At 40.9% G+C, this 21885-nt stretch overlaps 1 protein-coding gene across 3 annotated transcripts in view; it reads right to left on the bottom strand.

Moving 5' to 3' along the window:
* lrrc4ba (leucine rich repeat containing 4Ba) overlaps positions 1-12181 on the bottom strand; it is a 41406-nt gene extending 29225 nt beyond the window's left edge. For 2 of the 3 annotated variants that reach the window (XM_082142393.1, XM_082142392.1), the window contains exons 1-2: positions 12038-12181; positions 2019-2178 (exon numbers count right to left, since the gene is read on the bottom strand). The gene's annotated coding sequence lies outside the window, so the exon portion shown is untranslated. The remainder of the gene's footprint in view (positions 1-2018; positions 2179-12037) is intronic. The other variant, XM_082142394.1, reaches the window with a different exon arrangement.
* Between the last annotated feature and the right edge of the window lie 9704 nt (positions 12182-21885).

Here is a 21885-nt window from a genome sequence, read left to right as displayed (position 1 = left end):
TGTCAGAATTTTAGGGTAAAGGGATATTAGGGATACCAAAAGGATATTGAGAGTGAAGTATATAAGTATAATACCCCCTAGCAAACAGGAAATAACAAATAATATAATATAACTAAAATAATATTAATTTCCAAACAGGTTTTCCAACCACCCTTCTGTCTTATGTTACTCTGAGACAAACAGGTAGTCCTACCACAGGTGTAGTTTCCTCTGCAGATTAAACTGGGATAGAAAGTGTTTTAAAGTTTGTTTCAAACACTCACACAAACACACACACACACTTTGGTCCTGGTCTAAAGGCTGCATCCCACACCCTGAGTGACACCATGACTAATACATACACAGATAAACACCATCTATGACAAACATGATAAGAGTGCGGTGCAAAACTCGCTGACAAACACCCCCAGATCCGCATCCCTATGGAAATGCTGACACATACTGACTGATGGATGTCTCCATGGATACCTGTCACCGTGGAGACAGACACCATGTCTCTCTCAGTGCAGTGCCATCAGAATCAAAGCAAGCAAGTAAAGCAGCGGGGAGGGAGGTGTGGAGAGATGGACATGAACAGAGGAGAGCAGAAGAAATGCTGCGTTTATCTGACAGCCAATGCTGCAGTGTTTCTTTGGAGGTCTCCTCCCTCATGCGAACCTGTCGGCTTGTTGCACCGTTCTGTAGGAGGACATATTCATCTCTGCCCCTTTTCTTTTCTTTCCAGCTCCTTTCTCATTCAACTCTCTCTCTCTCATCCCTGCTTGGCCATCACTTCAGGGGCGTGGCTATGACGGGCTGATTTACCACTCGATAGAAAATCAATTAAATTATAGTTTTAGCTTGAGCTTGTACATTTTTCCCAATTGATTATTGGCCATTCAAGTGTCGACAGTCAGCGCTGCATAATCAGCTCAGAAAGAGCCTTTAGATTAAACCTACTAAACATAATTAACAAGTATTAAGTTTTCAGTTAACAAAGATATGTAGGCAAATTATTACAGAAAAAAAACTGGATTTAAACTCAAAAGCTCAACCATAAGGATTTTTTTCAGCTTGTCCAGTCGGGCAGCAGTTATTCGATTTTCACTTGCATTGACAACCTTTTCACCGCCCCTCAAATAAAGAATCATTCATTAATCATTTTAGTAATGCATTTCTTTTTTTGCATTTGCAAGAAAAATGTATATTTTTCATTAAATGTTAAGTTTACAAAAACTACATTTAATTTACAAATACAAATAATTTTTAGTTAACATTAAAATGATTCAAATTATTAAAGTAAATCTGTAAATTAATAACATTTTAAAATATTAAAATACTTTTGCTAGAAAACAATATAATTTGCAATATCATTAGAAAACACTATAATTTGCCATTCATACCGAAGCTTTCAAAACTAGCATATGTTAGCCAGTTAGATGACATTATCTGGGTGACAAATCAGCATAATTTGCAACAATATTGTAGGAGACCACATGTTTAAGCTTGCAAGGTGTAAAAAGTCAATGTACTACAACAACAAAGAATATAAGAATTCATTTTTAGTGGCACTGACCCAAAAGGTCCAAAACTCTCTCACACTGGTCCTGGGTCATCAGGACCTCCTTATTGTTGAGCCCTGTTACCTTTAGACCAATCCAGCCCACTTTTTAAAAACAAAGTGTCTGCTGAGTATTTGAGTTAATCATTTGGATTGTAACAGTAGTGTTTCACAGATTTGGTAATGGTAAAATCATTATTCCTAACAAAATTTTAAACTTTCTTCAATCGAATTGTATTTCCTCTCATATTAACTTCAGCTGCCCACACCACACCTCCAAATGCACACCCCAGGATGTCATCCTAGTAACATCATTGCATTGCTCTCTCCTTGTCTGCTCTCCAGACCCTCCTGAAACTCCCTAAAGCTCCTGGCAGCCTACTCTTCAATGTCCTCCCTCCATCATTCTCTCCCACACTGGGTGAAATGGAAGCACGCTCTGAGAGCCTGGGGTTGCTATAGTAACAGGCTCACTCACCATCTTGCGTGTCACCATCACATGAGCTCCTGACGACCATAGCCCAACTCCGAGGCTATGTGGCTGGGACGGCTCCATCACTCTGCTCTGGGGATTCACAACCCCACCTGGGACTCCCTGTCTCTCTCCGTGCTGCCACTGCTGCTACATAGGGCTGTATCTACACAGGGAGAGATGACAAGGTCGACCAAATAATTAACGAACGGGCAACTAAATGAAATAAATAAATAAATCCTCATGCCTGAGTCAACTATCTGTAGACTTTCAACACCCACAGCAGGGCTCAATAAAAAGCCTTTTTTTTTGTGCTGCCCCGGGTTGGTCGAGCACGAACGGTTCAGATTTTTACTTGCCCTGCCATCAGTTATACTGGCACCACCACAAATAAATAATTAGCTATTTTTAGCCACATATTTTATTATGCAACAGAATATATTTAGGTTTTTCATTAAACATTTTTTGAGCTTTTTTGTAACAACTTAATCTATAAAAAACTATAAAAAAAGCTGAATAAATTTTTTAGTAAATAAATAAATATATTTGTTTATTATTCCAAGATGTATTAATTGGGATGCACCGATATGAACGTTTTGGCCGATACCGATAACCACACCGATAATTCTTTATTATTTGAAAGCTGATAACCGGTATATTAGCCGATCAAACTAAATCCACATTTTTATATAATTTTTGAGAGCCTGATTACAAAAACAAAAGTCTCACCATTAAAAGCCATGTCCCAAGCACACAGATATAATGTTCTCATTATGATTTTATGCAGCCTATATGACAGACTTGTGCTGCCACATGTTGCACTCAGGGTGAAAGGGTGGCTTGCTCCCTTCAGGTTGGTGGAGAGTTCCTGCCTCAAGTGGAGGAGTTCAAGTATCTTGGGGTCTTGTTCACGAGTGAGGGAAGGATGGAACGGGAGATCGACAGACGGATCGGTGCAGCTTCTGCAGTAATGCCGTCGATGTACCGGTCTATCGTGGTGAAGAAGGAGCTGAGCTGCAAGGCGAAGCTCTCGATTTACCGGTCGATCTACGTTCCTACTCTCACCTATGGTCCTGAGCTGTGGGTCATGACCGAGAGGACAAGATCCCGGATACAGGCGGCCGAAATGAGCTTTCTCCGCAGGGTGGCTGGGCGATCCCTTAGAGATAGGGTGAGGAGCTCGGTCACTTGGGAGGAGCTCAGAGTAGAGCCACTGCTCCTCCACATCGAGAGGAGCCAGCTGAGGTGGCTCGGGCATCTGTTCCGGATGCCTCATGGACGCCTTCCCGGGGAGGTGTTCCGGGAGCGTCCCACTGGGAGGAGACCCTGGGGAACCGGCTGGCCAGGGAACGCCTCAGTATTCCCCTGGAAGAGCTGGAGGAAGTGTCTAGGGAGAGGGAAGTCTGGGCGTCTCTGCTTAGACTGCTGCCCCCGCGACCCGGCCCCGGATAAGCGGAAGAAGATGATGACGATGTTGCACTTAACTGTAGTTTTTCCTTTTTTTGAAGTGATTCTAATCATATTTCAAGCAATTCAAAACCATCATGGCAAACAGTGTACATCTGAAGCGTCTCTGCTGAAGGAAATGGTCCATTATTTATCTGCTTTAATATATCTGCCAAATTTTCTTATCAGGCCGAAAATGATAACATTAAAAACTAACATATATCGGCTGATGCCAATATGGCGGCTGATATGTCGTGCATCCCTAATAAATAAGTTAAATATAAATCAAAATAATCACATAAAAAAACAACAACAAAAAAAACACACATTTCTACACATTTCAAATGATGTTTCCAAGACCCTCACTTGCTAAATAACATTTAAATCAGCAGAATTCACACCAATAAGTCCAAGAAGTCCAAATGTTTAGGTTTACAAGGCATAAAAACACATGTACAAGCTCAACAAACACAATGTGCAGTGAAAAGTGAGGCACTGGCCTGATAGGGAAACTGACAGTTCCGTCAACTGGCTCAAAACTCTCTCACACGGGCCCCGGGGCCATTGGGCCATCCTTACTTGTATAGCCCTGCACTGGATCACTGAGAAAACCGAGAGAGTGAGAAAGAGAAGTATATGTGTGGGTGAAAGAATAAAGGCCAGCACATTCGCATGATGGCACTCTGCATAATCACTCTAAACATGGAGCCAAGGCTCTGATTTATCACAGTAACAGGGCTGACGTCACACCTCGGACACTTCTGTCTTGCGCTACCTTGCTCTACCCTTCTCTATCTTTCTTCCTTTGCCCTTCACTCTCTCCTTTTCTTATGACAGCACTCTCACCTGAAGACAGGGTAACTTACAGTTTTTCATCACTTTCATAAACACCTTACTCACTTTTAAATCACAATAAATGTAAATGAGCAAAGGTGTACATTTCCTCATTTGCCTCTTTCTCTAATGGACCTATACATAGCACATATATCTATGGCATCGTGAATATGGCTGGAAATGCAGAACCATTTTTTATTCTGTTAACAGTTCTTCAAAATCCAAATTGTTCTGCCGATCGATGCAGACAGAAAAGTTCCCTCCTGAAAGTCAATGTGAACTGCCTTTTGCAACCCACTGCACTTACACAATGTGGATAATTCTGAGTGAAACAAGACACTAAACTAGCTGAAATTAAGGATGGGATGGGATTTTATCCATTAGGAATTGACTGGATTGTGATAAGAGGATGTTGCATCAACTATTAAAAAAGTTTCCGTTAATTGAAATAAAGCTGAAATAAAATATAAATATTAGCCTAGATGAAATTAAACTTAAAAAATGAAAATGAGAAATGTTGCCTTGGCAACTAACTGAAATAAAATAAATTTGAAGCACTAAAATTATAAAAAATAAAACTGAAATAAAAACAGAAATACTGTAATAAAAATAAAATATGACAAAAGCATATTAAGCATTTTAATAAATACTATAATGTCAGAATAAATACTATGTCAGAGGAACTTTTTACTACATTTTGATTAATCATTTCAAAATAAAAATAAATATTTAATAACATGAACCTGAACAATAAAACCTGGAACATGCAATTAAGTCAACAAGTTCTGATTTTGAATTAAATTTGTATCTGAATTACAAACAGTAATACAAAGATATGCCTTTTATTGTGAAGAGCTGCCTGCAGAGTCATTGCCTGATAAGGCAGCGAGGCAACAAGTCAACTGCCTATAACTTTTCAGACGCAGCCTACAATAGGCTATCTGTCTCAAACTCATTAGTTATTAGTTTGAATTAGTTTATCGACTCACACACTTGACTGAATAAGTAAGAGTGTTCTTCCGCAAAACCTACTCATAAATTGAATCTTTAAGGAACCGGATTCATTATTTTCCTTATGATTCCCAACCTTAACTGTGATTCCCAACCATAAACTTCCTTCGCATTAGACACTTTCTTCGTGACTACTTCCTCCCACCCCAGAGGACAGCATTAAGATGATCCCCAAACGCACGCAAGCCCACATCGTGGTGACCGCCACCTCACAGTAAATAAACTCTCCCTCAGGGACAGTGTCTGGTTAAAGCCCCACGAAAAGCAAAACAGATGAGGCTCTGAATCTGGGACTTCTAATCAGACATCATCATCATCATGGTGATACATTGTATTCTGGCTGGCCTGCTTTGTAAAACACAGTTGACACGCTTATTCTTACACAGAAAAGCACATACTCTCGCATGCAGATTTACAACAGGAAAAGCCCCTTTGCTTGAGTCTATATTGCTGCTCTGAGCTCTCCTCCTGCCCTGGCTCACTTATTCCTTCGGTGACCCGAATCAAACTCCTTCCAGATAGTGTGGCTCAATGCGGCGGCACCGCCATAGTGCTTGCATTGTGAGGTCACTGAAGCCTGAATGCTCTCATTACCAAACTGCCTCTCCAAACACATGAGCTAACCATAGCCTGACCACTTCCATTACCCCAAGTCAGCTTTACTCACACATGATCGAGCCATTGTCTGACCACCCTTACAAGTTAGGCTCTGGCTGTTTACCCATGAAATAGGCAGTTCCTGACAGTCTCTGTTAGGGAATATCAGTGTGACAATCCATTATCTATATAACATCATATTACGACCTCCTCATGTCAATGACTTATGAACACATGGCTGAATCTTAGGTTGACTTGAAGCTGACCCAGTGCTTTTGCCAATATGCATTAGGATCATGGCTAAAACACTTCCAGATGTACAGTTCTTCATGTTTTGAGTCAAACATGATGGGCTAAACATAGTGCCATCACTTGCAGTTAGCATTAGTCACGCATGGATAAACCACAGCATGGCTGCAGTCACTACAAACACATTGTGCAGAGAATATGTTCTGAAAGCATCTTGGCTGGCGAGCTTTCTTCAAATAGCTGCACAGAGGTCAGCATCTGCCATGACTCAACTTAGTTTATGAAGCGAAAACCCAAAAATACACCATGAAACTATGTGTGACCTTAAAATCCCTCCATGTATTCTCTCTCTGGCCAAAACAAATCTAAATGCTTATTGTTCACCTGCCTCGCGTCAACAACACCAGCGCTGAACACAACCAAGACGTAAAACCAACCAAGACATGTAAGTCTGCTAATGTACACATTATCTAAACAGAGATAGACTGCCTTATTAATGCACGGCTGGCTATTTCGCTTCAAATCCACACAGACTCATTAATAATCCCTCACGGGAAATTTACTTAACTCGGCACTGGCCATCCATGCCTATTGTCCGTCTTCGGGAACACACGATCAAGATGTTCCCCCCTCCCCTCGCACATGACAGACCTCTCGCCCGAGTCCCTTCATCCCCAAAGCCTTTTACCTCCACATGAACGCACTTACATCGCTCCAGTGGGCTTCCAGATCTTGCCACAGGAGACTCGAACGCCGCGAACGCTTCCTGCCTGGGGAGACGTTTCCACTATTTCCAATTATGTCACTTCAGGGCTGGATTCCAGTATTAATTTTATATCACTAACCACTGCCATTCCTTACTGACAATTACTCAATAATTAAAGGTCTGACAGTCTTCATTGTTCCCCTGAAGGACCAACACACAGGACTGGACTGGGGAACTCAATCAAAGCAATCACGGCTAATTATGCCGTGGCCCTCTTCCTCCACGCCCCCACTCTGCAGGGAGAGCGAAGGAGGCCAGAATCAGCACTATGGATGGGTCAGCTCTCGCACGGCTCAATCCACCCCATTTATCGGTTTTGAAAGCAGGCCAGAGTATGCAGACTGCTCACCGCGTCACTCCATCCCTGCGTCTGAGCACGCAAGGTGACATGCAATGATTTATACGAAGCCATCTCCATATCGATGGGGACGCTCGGATTGCTAAGTTAGGCAGTGGTCAATTCAGCAGTCCAGCCATCTCTTCAATAAAGCCTGAAGATGGCCTTCTCACGATCCAGCCAAAAGTGGCGTGTCTTGAATGCCACTAAGATGTTTTGCACGAAAACTCTGGCCCTCTAGACGGCAGATCGTTGGAAAGCAGTTCAAGCCAAGAAGGGTCATCCTTCTCCCTCGCTTAAACAAGGGGATTTATATTTTATGTGTGGTGCATTCAAATAAGACAGAAGAGTCTTGCTCTTGCCATGATGGTGTAACTATTGTCCCCAGACATCACTTCTGACTTATTCATTACACTTTTATAACTTTGCTCAATGTCATATTTCAGCCAGCCAGTAGACGTAACACGTTGTAAGATGCATGAAAAGTCATGCTCTCGCATACTGTTATACCACCTTGAATATAGACTACAAGCACGGTCAGTGCACCGTTAAGCGCCGTCTGTGCCGTTATCTCTAGGGGAAATCGTCCTGCAACGTAATGGCTTGAAGATTATGGGAGATAAAACTGAAATTCGACACAGGCTCTGATTTTTTGGCTTGATTTTGTAGGTCTGTGGAAGCCCTTGAACTATGCCAGCTGAAGACAAACCCACTGTATATGGACTAAGATGCAGTCTTATAATCAACAATATCGTACTGCAAAATTTCTCTGCATGTCATCAGCCAGGATTTAGCTCAGGATCCCATGGCACAAGAGCACCAAAGACTAGCGGATGGCTAATACCATCCAACATGCTACAAAACCCTCCTACGCCCCTTCTAAATTAGTAAAAGCCTTTTATTGTTGTGCAATGGTTAAAGCCACACCGCGGAACTTTTGCGGGCGCTAGGGGCGCTAGACCTGTAACTTTCACGTCTAGCGCCCCTAGAGGCCACAAGCGCCGCAGCACTGTCGCAAAAGTCTGCTCCATGAGTATATCAGAGCCTATGGTCACGTGATGGCCGTAAAGCGATACGTTCTCCAGGTCACATGACCTGGCCAACGACGGTCCGTCTTCTCCAAACTTACATAGGCGGTATTTCAAGAGGGCAGCCCCGCTCGGAGCATTAATAGTGTCAAACGCTGTATATTGGCCTGAGGAATCATTTAAAATAACTTGTATGCGTCAACTCTTTAGGTCACAAAGTCCACGGTGTGGCTTTAAATGACTTTTTTTTTTTTTAAATGACTAAGTGTGATGTGTCACCTGGCATGTAAAAGAAGAAGCCTATGAGGCAGTTTAGGCCAGTGGAGTGTGTGTGAGCATGTGTGCATGCATGTGTGATAATTTCTGTGAGTCATCTAAATTTCTTACGAAGAGACAGGTGTGCAGGTGAGCTGAACCATGTCCCATGTGCGAATGTGTCTTTTTGTTTATTGTCTATGAGCAAACAAGACAGATTTATGACTCTAATCATTAAAGAGTGTTCTGGTTTAATTAATGCATTACTGTACACATCCATCATTGATTTTCCCTAATGGAAATAGAGGTGAACAAGGACGAAGTAAAATAAATAAATGAAAGTTACAAATTGAACACAAAGTTTACTCCCTGGACATCCAGTTCCTATAGAATGAGTCTGATTGCTTAGGAATATTCCAGGTTCAATAGAAGTTAAGCTCAGTCGACAGCATTTGTGGATTAATATTGCTTACTTCAAATAATTTAGATTCATTCTTTGTTTTCTTTAAAAAGAAACTTCCTTACAAAGGAAGTGAATGGGATTTCAAATCTGAAATGTGAAGCTTATAATTCTATTAAAGCACTTACATTATTTCTTATGTTAAAACTTGTGCATTATTTAAGCTGTAAAACAGTGTAAATCATATTTAAATACATATTTTTTTACACTAAAATCATGTCAACTCATTGTTTACATCTTCTGGTTATTTTACTGAAACGTTTAATGTTTACAGATTGCCTCCTATTCACTTCTACTGTAAAAAAATCTCACTGTAACGGAAGTGCAAAATCAACATTATGCTGTAGATTGAGTTTAACTTGAATTGAACCTGAAATATTCCTTTAAACGCCTAAATTAATATGTTGTTTTCTAAACAAACAATGTTCATGATTTTTACCGGCAACAACAAAAATAAACTGTTTAATATCCAAAAATACAAAAAAAGTTGGCAGTTGATCCTTCTAATCGATGATCAAGGCCGTAACATGAGCAAGTTATCATGCAACTCCATGCAACAGCACCTCGCTCTCCACTTGCTCATAATCTAATCCCACTAAGGCGTCTGGTTCTGTTCAGCAGCTGTGTCTTGTTTTTCCTTGATGTCAAACAACTTTCATTGCCTTGGTTTTCTGTGCATCTCTAAACCACCTTTTAATCATTATCTAATTATTTAGATCTAGATTTGCCGCAGGCGCTGAGGAGCAACTTGCTGAGTTGCAGCCCTGAAGGGTCTGATTGGAGCAGAAGGGTTGAGGGTGCAATGCTCTCGGTGAACTGCTCCCTAAAGCATGTCTGCAGAAGCCTTCCTCTCTGACGGCTGATGTCTGTCACCTTTTGACCTACTGAAGTTAAAAGCCCCTTCATACATTTAAAAAAAGGCACATGAAACGCAAAAGTAAGGTGAGGCATCAAAGGTCGACTGGAGCGCATAAAAAGGTATGAATTTAAAGGGCCTTTTAGCAAGAGAAGCTTGAAGCTTATGTAAAAAATAAAACATTAGATATCATTTATCAGTTAGAACTTCACATGCAATATATTGCACAGGCTGCCAGAGTCACAGAGAGGAATGGAGCGTGAACAAAGGCATTTAAATGATTATTCATAAAACTTCATGTCACCTTTAAATTTAACACCTGCGTGTTAAAAGAACCCATTGGAAAATCCACAGCAGGTAAATGGCTTACTTCAAACCATTCAAGAGGCATTAGAGAGTTATTAACGAGCATTAATTCCAACATGGTGGATGGTTTTTATGAATACAGCTCTGGGTGACTCCAGAGTTTAAAGAGAAAGTTCATCCAAAAATGAAAACGCTGTTAACATTTACTCACCACCATGTTACTCCAAACCTGTATGACTTTTATTCCCACAAAACAATGTTAGTCAGGATAACAGTTCAGTCACTAATCACTTTCACAGCATCTTTTTTTCCTTTTTAAATATATATACCATACAATGCATGCAAATGGTGACTGAGGCTGTAATTTCTGCCTAACACAAACCAGCTCTGAGCAAAAATTTAGAAGTTCAACAAGGTGAAAGACAACTGTTTACCAACAAACATTTGTCATGATTCTGATTTTGGCCCAGCTATACCTGGTTTGCAATGTGAAATGTCTCCCTCAAAGCTTGTGGTCAAATATATTTATGTGATGTGTCATGGCTTACGTTACCAAGGGAACATATATGATAATGAAAACACATTTCTGCTCTCTTCTATGTACTCCAGTTGAGCCTGGGGTCTGTGTAAGAAGCCTTAATCATTCTCTTCCAAAATGACAGCAAACTCAGGATCATCGGATCACCCACAATTTCCACCTCATAGCCTACTTTCAACTTAAAATCTAAATCACCTTTTTACTTCTGAAATGGCATTGCAATAATGTATCATATCAGCACCATCTACTATTCCTATCCAACAATACACAGAGTGATAAGGCAGAGCTTTATTCCATCCATAAATAGGATACAGCATCAGAAACCTGTGTGAGGAATTGCACCCTGTTCCTTTAGCAACAGATGCCCAAGTCATCACCAGCACCACTCATGTCACTCTCTCTCTCTCACACATACACACACAAACACTTTCAGGGAGCACAGCACATGCCTATGGGCTAATTCTCTCTCAGCTCAACACATCAGCATTTAAACCCTTCGTTTCATGTGTCACAGATAACAGCAGTAGATCTTCATTCATTGCGCTTAATCTGTTTGTTTCTTGTTCGCGAGCGGTGGAGCTCGAGCAGACAAGCCGCGCGCGCTTTAGAGATTTATCACAGGCCACACAGTGCCTTCGTATTTACACCCATAAATTTGGTCAAAGCGTCTTTCAAAGTGAAAACACTCAATCATTTCCCAAAAATAATCCAAAGTTTGAAGGCAACAGATTTAGGGGTTGCTACATTGGTTAGGCTATAGTAAACCAAGAAACAGCGTGACAAGTAAACTAAAGAAAATGCGCATTTGTGAGCATCCTTTAGACTCTGGAAAATACGCATTCAGAGGCCGATATTTGTTGTTATGCAGAAAAGTCTAGAATTATTACATACATACCTAGCACTAACTAAAATAACGGGCGTTACGATGTATTTCCAGTTTTATTGTGTTTAAAACGAATCATCTCTCATTCCTCGTCTTGTAATAACCAGTCCTGTATCCTAAAGTAATCCATCCATAATTTATGACTCTAGGTTACTAAATATTGGTGAAAGGTGTCTCGACAGCACAAATTCATTAGTTTACATCGACGCCCGGACACACGCGCAACTGGACACAGACACACACTGCCGCATTAATTCCTTTGTACTTATACACATTAAAACACGGTTTTCGTTATTATAATCATTAATACAGCTGACAAATAATAGAAAATGCAAAATTACAGTTTTAAACGCAGCTGTTTGCAAAGGCAATTTATGCACAAATGCCCTAGACTACCGAACAACATACGTACAAAATGTTTGTTTTCCAAGTAATGCTACTAAATGTTTACAGTCTTACCTTGACTCTTGTTCCTTTGATTTTAATCTAAATATATCCGTCAGAAGCTCTGGTGCGGAGTCGATGTCTCCTCTCGCCTGTCTTTCTCCCGTCTTTCTAGCTCTCTCGCTGTTCAAACCTCTCTCTCTCTCTCTCTCTCTCTCTCCCTCTCTCTCTCTCTCTCTCTCTCTCTCTCAAATTGATTCACCCTTTCGCAGAGCTGGAAGCAGAGCACTGTCTGCCTGTGAGTAGTGGCGGGTCAGATGGAAAAATACACGCAGAAAGAGATAGCAGCCAACTTTACCACAGTACGTCTTGTGATGAAATTTCGCATGTAGCCTCACATATGAATGAGCCTGGAGGACATGTAGTGTGTTTAAAAACCCATAAGGTAAATTAAATATTATTGGTCTGGACCAACTGACACAACAGTGACAGCCTATTAAAATAAACGATTAAAAAGCGCAAAAGTGACATGTGAAGGTGAGATGTCGAACCGACCAGTCAAGTTTAAGTGTGTCAATCAAACCTGAATGCAGAACCGTAAACACTGCAAATAAGATGCTGTTAAAGGCAGATTAGTCGTTTTAGATCTTCAGACAAACCTAAACACGCCCCCTATTTCAATAGCAATACAATTTACCAATCAGAAGCAAAACAAGTTAGCTTCCGGGTTCCCATATGGACTTCACGCTGTGAACGTGCAAAAAGGCAGAAAGCTTATCAAAAACACGTCAATTGGAGTTAAGAAGAATTTTTATTCTTACTATTATAGTCCAAAGTCCATTCAAGAAGAAAAAACGTACGTATTGTTTAATATGAGGCTCAATGGCTAGAACCTTTAGGTTATTGTGTGCTGCGTTTGTCCAATCAATTACAATGACACCGCAAATAAGAAAATTAACCCAGGGTTTAGGAATATACAGTGTGAAATATTAGCTTACGAATAATCAGGATTAATTGTTAACGGTTTAGAATGATCCAGGGCTATTTCAAGTTTGTGAAGTCGTATGGAGATCACTCGCGATCATTCTTGCACCAAGATTTGAACTTAGTTTACACAACACCGGTTACAACTTTTTTGGGGTCCTGAAAATGCAAACTTTTGAAAATGGGTTTCAAAGTTCAAGTTTTTAAAAAGAAGCCCATCATTGTTTCCGTGTAAACAATAAAAACGTGAATTTGTGAAAACGGTGATGTCATGCACATGCATATTACCTGTTCAATCTAGGCACGTAGTGTTTCTTTACAAAGTGACATTGCCAACTACAGGCCTGGCAGCATAATACAGCATTTTTAGTTGTTTTTACAGATCCGTGTGAACGGGGATTGTTTTGACGAACTTGTCCTCTCTGAACGCGAAAAAAGCAAAGGAAAACCTTTACCGTTTTCAGTACATCGCTGTCATGTAAACGTACCCTCAGTGTAAACGGTAACGTCACGTGTATTAGCCTACGTGTTTAGTCTATAGACAGTGTTTCTTTACAAAGTGACATCGCCAATACAGAGTGTTTAGTCGTTTTCACAGATCCATGTGAAAGGGGATGGTTTTGACAACGTGTCTTTTTGCGTGTCTTCTGTACGCAAAAAATGCTAAGGAAAAATGTCTCCATTTTTAGTTCATATTTAATTCATGTTTATTGCATTACTTGTTGTATACAAACAATTTAAACTAGCGTAAGTGTTATTTTCTGAGTATGTGCTGCCGAATTCCTCTCGTTCATGTGAATATAAAGCCACAGTATCGGCCTTTCGCAACGGTTGGGCAATAAGAGAGACAAAACGTGTAGCCTATGTAAATCTCTTATCCACAGGAGCAATTTCTTATCTAATGAGCAATGGCGCAGGTGAATGTCAGTTAGACCGTATTTCATGCGCGTCACATCAAAGCACGCAGGACATGTCAATCAATCGATGCACTCTATGGTAGTGACAGACAGCTGTCCTTTTATTGACACGAGACAGGCCTGGTAAAGCATAATAATTTCCTGCTTCACACTTTGTGTGTTTGTGTAGGTATAATATATATAATGTGCGTATGTATGTGTGTGTGGTAGGGTACAGAACGCATATGCGCGACCACAACACGTGCGCGCTCGCTTAAGATGTTACGTTGGCATAGCAACTCTGAGGCGCATACAGTAGCCAAATCCTCCCCCTGCTCGTGCTCCTGAGCACCCAGCATCTGGCTTTAAACGCTTCACCTTTTCTTAACAATTTAGTACGAGGTTGCGCAGAACATCGCGATAAACAATTGTGAGGGATATCGCTCGATACACGGGGGCGTGACAACATGAGTTGGTGCTTGGAGGAATTGGGGGTAAATGAGGTGTGAGAGGAGGAGGGAGAGGTCAGTGGAGGAGAGACGGGGGGAGGGGGGAGGGGTATCAGATGGCTGATTAGCACAGAATTGATAACATTCTAAATTCAGACACAAGGAATCAGTCACTGCCTCTCCACTTTTAACTCTTCACGTCCGACTCTACTGAGAGTTCTCAGCCCGCAATAAACGTCTGAGAGATGAGATTGCGGCTGACTTTACCTCCCTAAGTTATACCTTTCTTATTTTTTTTCTCAGGATGGATATGGAACACAGCTGCTGTGTCTTTCAGCCTAAAATGATATTCACACTCGGCTACGGCTTCCTCAGAGGGGCTCGTACTACAGTTCAGTGGCCAATCCCGGCACCCTCCGAATCGGCATGCCCCTGAACGAACTCCCTTCGTCCTTCCCTCCTCCGTCGCTCTCTGCGGCGCACTCGCTCCACTGACATCATATCTATACCCTTAGCTCTCTTTGAATACCCCCTCCCCTTCCCTTCCTGCCTTTTGCCCCCGAACTGCGCTCTATGCAGTAGTAGAGGAGGCATTGTTCACAGCCCACAGCTCAACCCTGGAATTCTACACCAGTGGGTTCTCTCTCTTTCTCTCTCTCCTTCTCTCGTCCAGCTTCAGCATCCTGCTCCTTCTTCCTCTCCCTCCCTCTCTCTCTCTATTAAATTTCCAGTCACACAACAGTGCAGTGGATATCCCTCCCTCCCTCCGGTTTCTCTCTCTCTCCCTCTCCCTCCCTCTCACTCTCTCTCCTCTTTCCAATCTCCTCCCCTCTCCCACAGATACCCTCCTATGTTGAAATCTTCCTGGATCTCTGTGTGTCTCCCTGTTGACTGCTCTCTCTCTCCGAGTCAAAGCCCTCAATCTCCATTGATTAAGACTGCAAGCTGTCCCCCTCCTCATTTATAATCGTCTCATCTCTTCCGCTTTCACCCCAATTAAAACCTTTCTCTAGCTTTGAGCTCCCCCCACCCCGACACACACTATCCTGCATGGCAGTTGTATACGTTGCACAGTGTGTGTGTGTGTGTGTGTGTTGGTTGACCATGTGGACTGTGTTTTTCTTTGTCATTCTCCATCTTTCGGTCTCCCTCGCGGGCAGCTGAGATTTGACTGTTCATTTAATGGCCTGTGGTGTCCACATAATCAGTGATGCGGGCCGGCTGGAGGATAAATGCAGTTCAAATGATGAAGACAGATCAGACGCGCTGTACACTATAAGGCCCTGTGAGTGTGATTACCGCCCTTCACGGGGAGCTGCGGGAAAGCGTGCGGCCCTTTGAGCGCTGCAATGCTTTACTACCTTTAGCGAACAAGGCGCATTTCACGGCAAGCGTCAGAATTAATGCTCTCTGCCGTGTCCTCACCTGCAGAGTGAAATACTCCCAAACCACAGTGTGGGACGACAGTGCTCTCGGGATGAGTTTCTGCTCAGTTTTGCTGTGCCTGCTAAATGTTTTTGTGATGTGGGTCAATGACGTGATGCTGTGTTCATTTGTTCAAATTTACATTCAAAATGCTATATGCAAAGTGATTTTAATTCAAATATGTGATGAGCATGTTTTTCATTTTTGTATTTAAATATTTTTTTTGTTGGAATAAAGTTAAAAATGTCGGGATGATACAATTGTCCTGATCAGGGTCACTGTTGGCCAAATGGGTGCCCTAAGCAGAATTGTATTATTTATGGTTTTATTGAACAACACTGATAAAAAACATAATGCAATATAATAAACAATCATCTTATGGAATGTACATTATATATTATAACAAATGCCTGCAGATGACGCCAGCGGCCTGGTGACTGTTTTTGTTACACTTTACAGCATAATCAAATCCTTGCTTAATATTGGCCAAACAACACTTAATGAAAAAGTCCACTTAATCTTTAATATTTGGGCACTTCTTTGCGATAGAAATGCTACAGCCACTGTAATTTCTTGAACAAGAACACATGGACATCAAAACATGCAAACTCAGAGCAAGCTGTTTTAAGTTTTATTTTGAAATCGCGGTAAACATCAATTTGCATATTTAGAAACATTGTAAGCTTAGGTCTATAAATGATAGCACTATACTATGCTATATTATTTTTAAATGGTTTTATTAAATCGCTGCTGTATTAGAAAACGGTCTAATGCGGTTGATGCTTTGTTTTGTTTTTTGTTTTATGTATTTTCGTCCATGGAATGCTATACACTTCCGGTATTGACATAAATTGCATTTAGTATCAAACCGCTGGTCAAATGATTAACGCGGCATTAAACACTTAATTTCACCCATTAACTTCAATAGCCAAAACTTTCACAAGTTTTTGAACATACCCGAAAGTGATGCACTGGATTCATCTTGGGCTTTTTTCCCCTTTTTGCTTCTCAGCGCCAGACAGCTGTTGTCTTTTCCCGGGCATAGTTGTCAGTCCGCCACAAGCATGATGTTGGGGCGGGGTGGATACGGGAATCAATGGCGTATCGCGTGTGCTTATTTTCTAAAAGTTTTTTTCATGTTTATATTATTATAGAATAAAGCAATAAGCCCTGCGAAGAGTACGCACCGAGTCGTGCCTACCAACGCCCCTTGCTGCTGTTATAAATTCACTGTAAAACACGGCTTCAAGGGGCTTATTGCTTTTATAAAACGGTTACTCCATAAAAATATTCATTTTAATATTTATTTTATTAATAAAATAAACACCAGCAACAAAAAAAATATATAACGTTATGACACATTTATTCCTCCGCCAAGCAATGTAGTTCCAAAGAGGTTGCCAAGCAAGCAACACATATCAAAGAATCACAATTTCACAAACGGCAGTTTCGCAGTAATACTAATGTAATGAGGTCACAGGTGTAGGCCTATGTTTGTTGAGTAATTTACAGGTGTAATTTACAACGGCTTCGAACGCAGCTCAACCAATCAGAATCAAGGACCGGAACTGTCCGTTCGAGTTGGTGCCCTACGCAGTGGAAAACATGGAAAAGCGGAAAAAAGTGGGAAAAAAGTGGAAAAGCGCCTCTAGTACTAGTGCATACTCTGCGTTTAGGGAGCGGCGGTACTGATCCTGATAATGAAGAAAAAAGGCATACAAAATTATTATAATAAAACTTTTTTTTTTTTTTTTTACTTAAAAAATAAATAAATAAAAATATTTTTTATCACGTGTGTTCAAGGTGTAAGGAAAGGCATTGAGTTCAGACATTAAACTGGACCTTTCCTTGAATATGGAAGTATATTTTAATATAAATTAAAAGAAAATATAAATGTTTTTTAAAACCATGCGCAACCAATATGAATATAAGTGCACATTTCTAAGAAATGGATTTTGAAAAGATTTTTCATTTTATTTATCACGAACTGTCGTCTTTTAAGAATTTCCCTGATCTCCACTACATCTCCAGAATCCATTCTTATGGCCTGGTATGTTTGAGTGTGTCTACTGTTTTCATTATTTTATTTTTTTTGTACACAGGTCCACCAGACATGTGGCAAACGTTGCTTCCTCTTCGCTGCATTAAACCATGTCAGCAGATTTAGCAACATCAAAATTTGCTATTCTCAAGGGCATGTCAGAATACATCTACGCAGTAAGTAATTCATGCCATGTTTGTGTCAAACCCTGTGTTGTCCTTTTCGGATGACAGAAAGGTGGGGCTCCTGTTCTTTGGGTGCCGTTGAAAGGTAGCAATACAAAACAATGTATGCAACATGATGTGTGATGTAACCATGTGCGACACTCCACAGCCCATCTTTCTGTTACTTACAGTTGCATTAAAGTTTAACTACTGCATTAGCACAATGCTAGCACTTTGTTCAGTGCTGATTGCTTAGATGTTTGTATGTACAGATGAATATTTTCTGAATGAAAGCTTAACATTGCAGGAGTGCTTTAAAGGGTAACTAAACCCTAAACCAACTTTTTTTAGTTAATGATCTGTAAGGATGGGGCTTTATTAGTGCTGTTCATTGATTCAAGTAGTTTTTTTTACATTTGTGTTTAAAGTGTTTTAATTTTACAAAATATGGTGTAAAAATGTCTGAGTGCTGCCCTCTTCAGGTTGAACAGTGGCTACTGCAGTTGAATTTTCCTATTGGAAGTTGTGGTACACTCTGACGTCAGAGGGTACCAGCTAACCACGCCCTTGCCTGCAGAGAGATACGTCACAGATGCACACCCCCTCTCCACTGGGCTCTGCCTACTTTTCTAGCATTTTTCAAATATTGCCAGTGGGTGGAGTCAGGCTCTGACCAGGGGTTTAGTTACCCTTTAAAGGTACAATATGCAAGAATTTTTGCCGCTAGAGGGCGCTACATTCCAAACAACAACAACGGCGTAGCTTGATGACGATGTGAAGGAGCGTGGAATGATGGGAACTGTCGTTTTAAACTCCACCGTGGATGTAAATCAGTCATACGGGAATCGAAAAATCATGTTCATGGATGAGGCTAAGTTCTATTTTTATAAATGTTGCGTTTAATGACATGCTTTTTGTGGCGAGGGGGGCGTGGTTCAGCGCGGTCTGTGATGGGAGAGAAAAGAGACGAGCAAGTAGGTCAAGTGCAAATGCACCTGTGTCTTATTGCAGTGATCGGCGTGGAGAGACCGCTTATAAGCCGCGCTGGAACGAGAGAGAGACTGGGGAGAAAATTGGACGCAGAGGAAGAAAACCGGTGGATCCGAGCTCTCATTTTTGAACTGTTTTGTGCCGTCGCCACAGTGAATGCGCGTTGTGCGCGGCTTTTGTTTGTTTTGCTTTATTTTAATAAAGTACGAGTCCCAGTCACGACGACGCGTCTTCTTCCTTCCTGACTCTTAAACCTCATCACACTTTTATTTCATTAAAATGAATTAACCGCAAGAAAAGTAAGGTTTAATACTTCATAGATGTTACTGTATTTGTTGAATTCATTGTTGTGATAACGCTGCGCAGTTTTACATGTTCTAAACAATTGTTGTAAAAGTACATTCGAACATGCCCACATCATTTGCCAAAATACTGATTAATCTTTATGTATAACACATGCTATGTTTATTTACATGGCCATAAACACCAGACGTGATAAACAATGTCAATAAACTAAACACAAATCTAAAGCAATAATACTTTCCTTACATAAACATAACTATTACCGAATGCTACATTTGGAAAATATAAAATTAAGCATGCTTTGTCGACAGAACCAGCAGCAATCGGTAAAGAATAATTGTGTCCCATAACGACTGCAAGAAACAAGCTAAAGTTTGTAGCTTGATAGACGCTACAACTAGGCCTACAACTTCCGCATTTGTCCAGGACTCCACGCAGTACGAGCGGAAACCGAGGGTGACGCGGATATGACGCAATTGACTGGCGACTCCCAGCTCCCCCCTGCTCTAACGCCCCGTTTCCTTGGTTAAAATCGCAATTTTCTCACGATTTAAAAATAGTTGGAAACATTTGGGATATTGTAAGTAATCAACTTAACAAAATATATAACACTGGCCTTGAGATTTTGGGATATTTTAATGCAAAATTCTTACATATTGTACCTTTAAATCTAGAGCTGGACTGTCCAACAAACACTTCCTGGTCACGGACTAACAAATCAACACAAACCTTAAGCGGTATCAGCAATTTTTTTTTTTTTTTTTTTGGTCGGAATCTCAACAAAAGTTTAACATTTTTGAAATCTCAATTTAAATTTTTTTTCTTGGTCCAGGGGTATCAAAAGCCATTTCTAAATATATGCAGTATGCATTCTGGATGTCCAAGATCACAAGAAAACAATAATGCTCTCTTTGGGCTTTTGGTTCTAGATTTAAAATGGTTAACAGTTTATTTAACATGGTTTTATGAATCATATAGAATGCCAGTGGAATCAGCAGCATCATGCCCATTCAAACTGCCAAGTGTTTTTTTTTTATGGAATGAAATATATATAAATGGGCATAAATATATTTGTTTTTTACACACACAAAAAAAAATATTTATAGCTAGATTTATCTCATATTATGACATAAGCAAAATAATTTTTTGGCCCCGGCCCCGGCCCCCACCCGGTAGTTTACATACTTAACTATACATTTTAAATGTAATTAATGTATAGTCTATAGTAATTGGCTTACAATGATTTAGCATTTAAGTGAGATAATAATAATCAAATATTATTCTTCATTACAATAATTGGGCTCCCCTGGACGTGCCTAGAATGCCTATGCATAAATCCGGCCCTGCTTGAAACTCATTTGATTTTTTCATGTTGAACACAATGAGTTATCAAAATATCAAAGCTGCTCTTTTACATTATAAAATGCATGGAAAGTAAAGGAACCTCGGTTTAAATTCCGACCTGATATAGATTTGTATATACAGTTTTTTTTTCATGTCTTGTCTTGCCTTGCCTGGGGCACGACAAGTGAGCCAGAACTGCCTCTGGTGCTCCTTCAAAACAAAAGGTACATGACAACATTGAGTGGAATGGTGAGATTAAAAAGTAAGTGGACTGAACCCATGAAAACACAGTGAAGACTCTGCGGCGATGTCCCTTGACCAATACGAGCATCATGAAAGTGCCACTGCAGTGAACCCGTTTTGATAAGCTCTAGTGTTGCCTGTCTGCACACTGTTTCTCAATGGGCTGTGCTATTGGTTAATACAATTTTCTATCAGACCTCTCAGTTGCGTTTCCTGTTCTTAAGTCAGTCGCCGTACCACGTCAGCTCAGGATTCTTGCTGTGAACGAAATGCATTACATCTTTCTTTGTCATTTTTTCCCCTCCTCGCTTGATCTGACCCATTCAGAGAGAAGGCCAGCGTGGTGCTCCTGTGTGATACGACCAGACCTTTTGCCCCACCTCGCCATTGGAGCTCAGCTGCTTTTGCCTCACTGAACCATGATACATGTCATACAAGAAAGAGATCAGCTTCCCCACAGCACTGCAATTACACCCAATACACATCTCCACTATCAGAATACAAACCATTCAAATGATCCCTCATGGGCACGAAAACCCGAAACCCTCAATCTTCACCCAGACCCTTGTGTTTTGCATGTCGAAGGCCGTCGAAAATCACAAGAAAGCACCTGCACGCTGAGCCTCCATCAATGCACATCTATTAAGGTCAGTAAAAGCGATCGCTCCCTAAAACAAACTCTGTGTGGCTCCGTGACCCACTTATTCCCTTGGCCACACGGCTCAACGTCGTTCGAGCAGACGCTGCAAGATTAAATGCAGCCATACGGCTACTGGAACTGCAACAATACTCGCTCTTCCAGATGAGTGAGCAGAATGGCCCAACTCCTCACGTTTAATATACTGAAGCAGAGACACCAGTCATCACTGTCTGCGCTGCAGCGATTTACTCGCTGTGATGCTACTCCAATGCTTTATATAGACAATAACGAGCCAGAAAATGTGCATCAACACACATCAAACTGTGATAAGTGCAAACAGTCTGCGTATCCCAAGGAGTGCCATCTAAACCGAGCTGGCATTAAATAGGCAAATCCGCAGACTGAAAAGTGTGAAAGTTAAGAAAGCAGAGAAGGAAAAAAGCA

The sequence above is a fragment of the Leuciscus leuciscus genome, assembly GCF_965113295.1.
Source record: "Leuciscus leuciscus genome assembly, chromosome: 1".
Taxonomy (NCBI): Eukaryota; Metazoa; Chordata; class Actinopteri; order Cypriniformes; family Leuciscidae; genus Leuciscus; species Leuciscus leuciscus.
The sequence above is the reverse complement of the archived record's forward strand: the minus strand, read 5'-3'. Positions and strand labels throughout refer to the sequence as shown.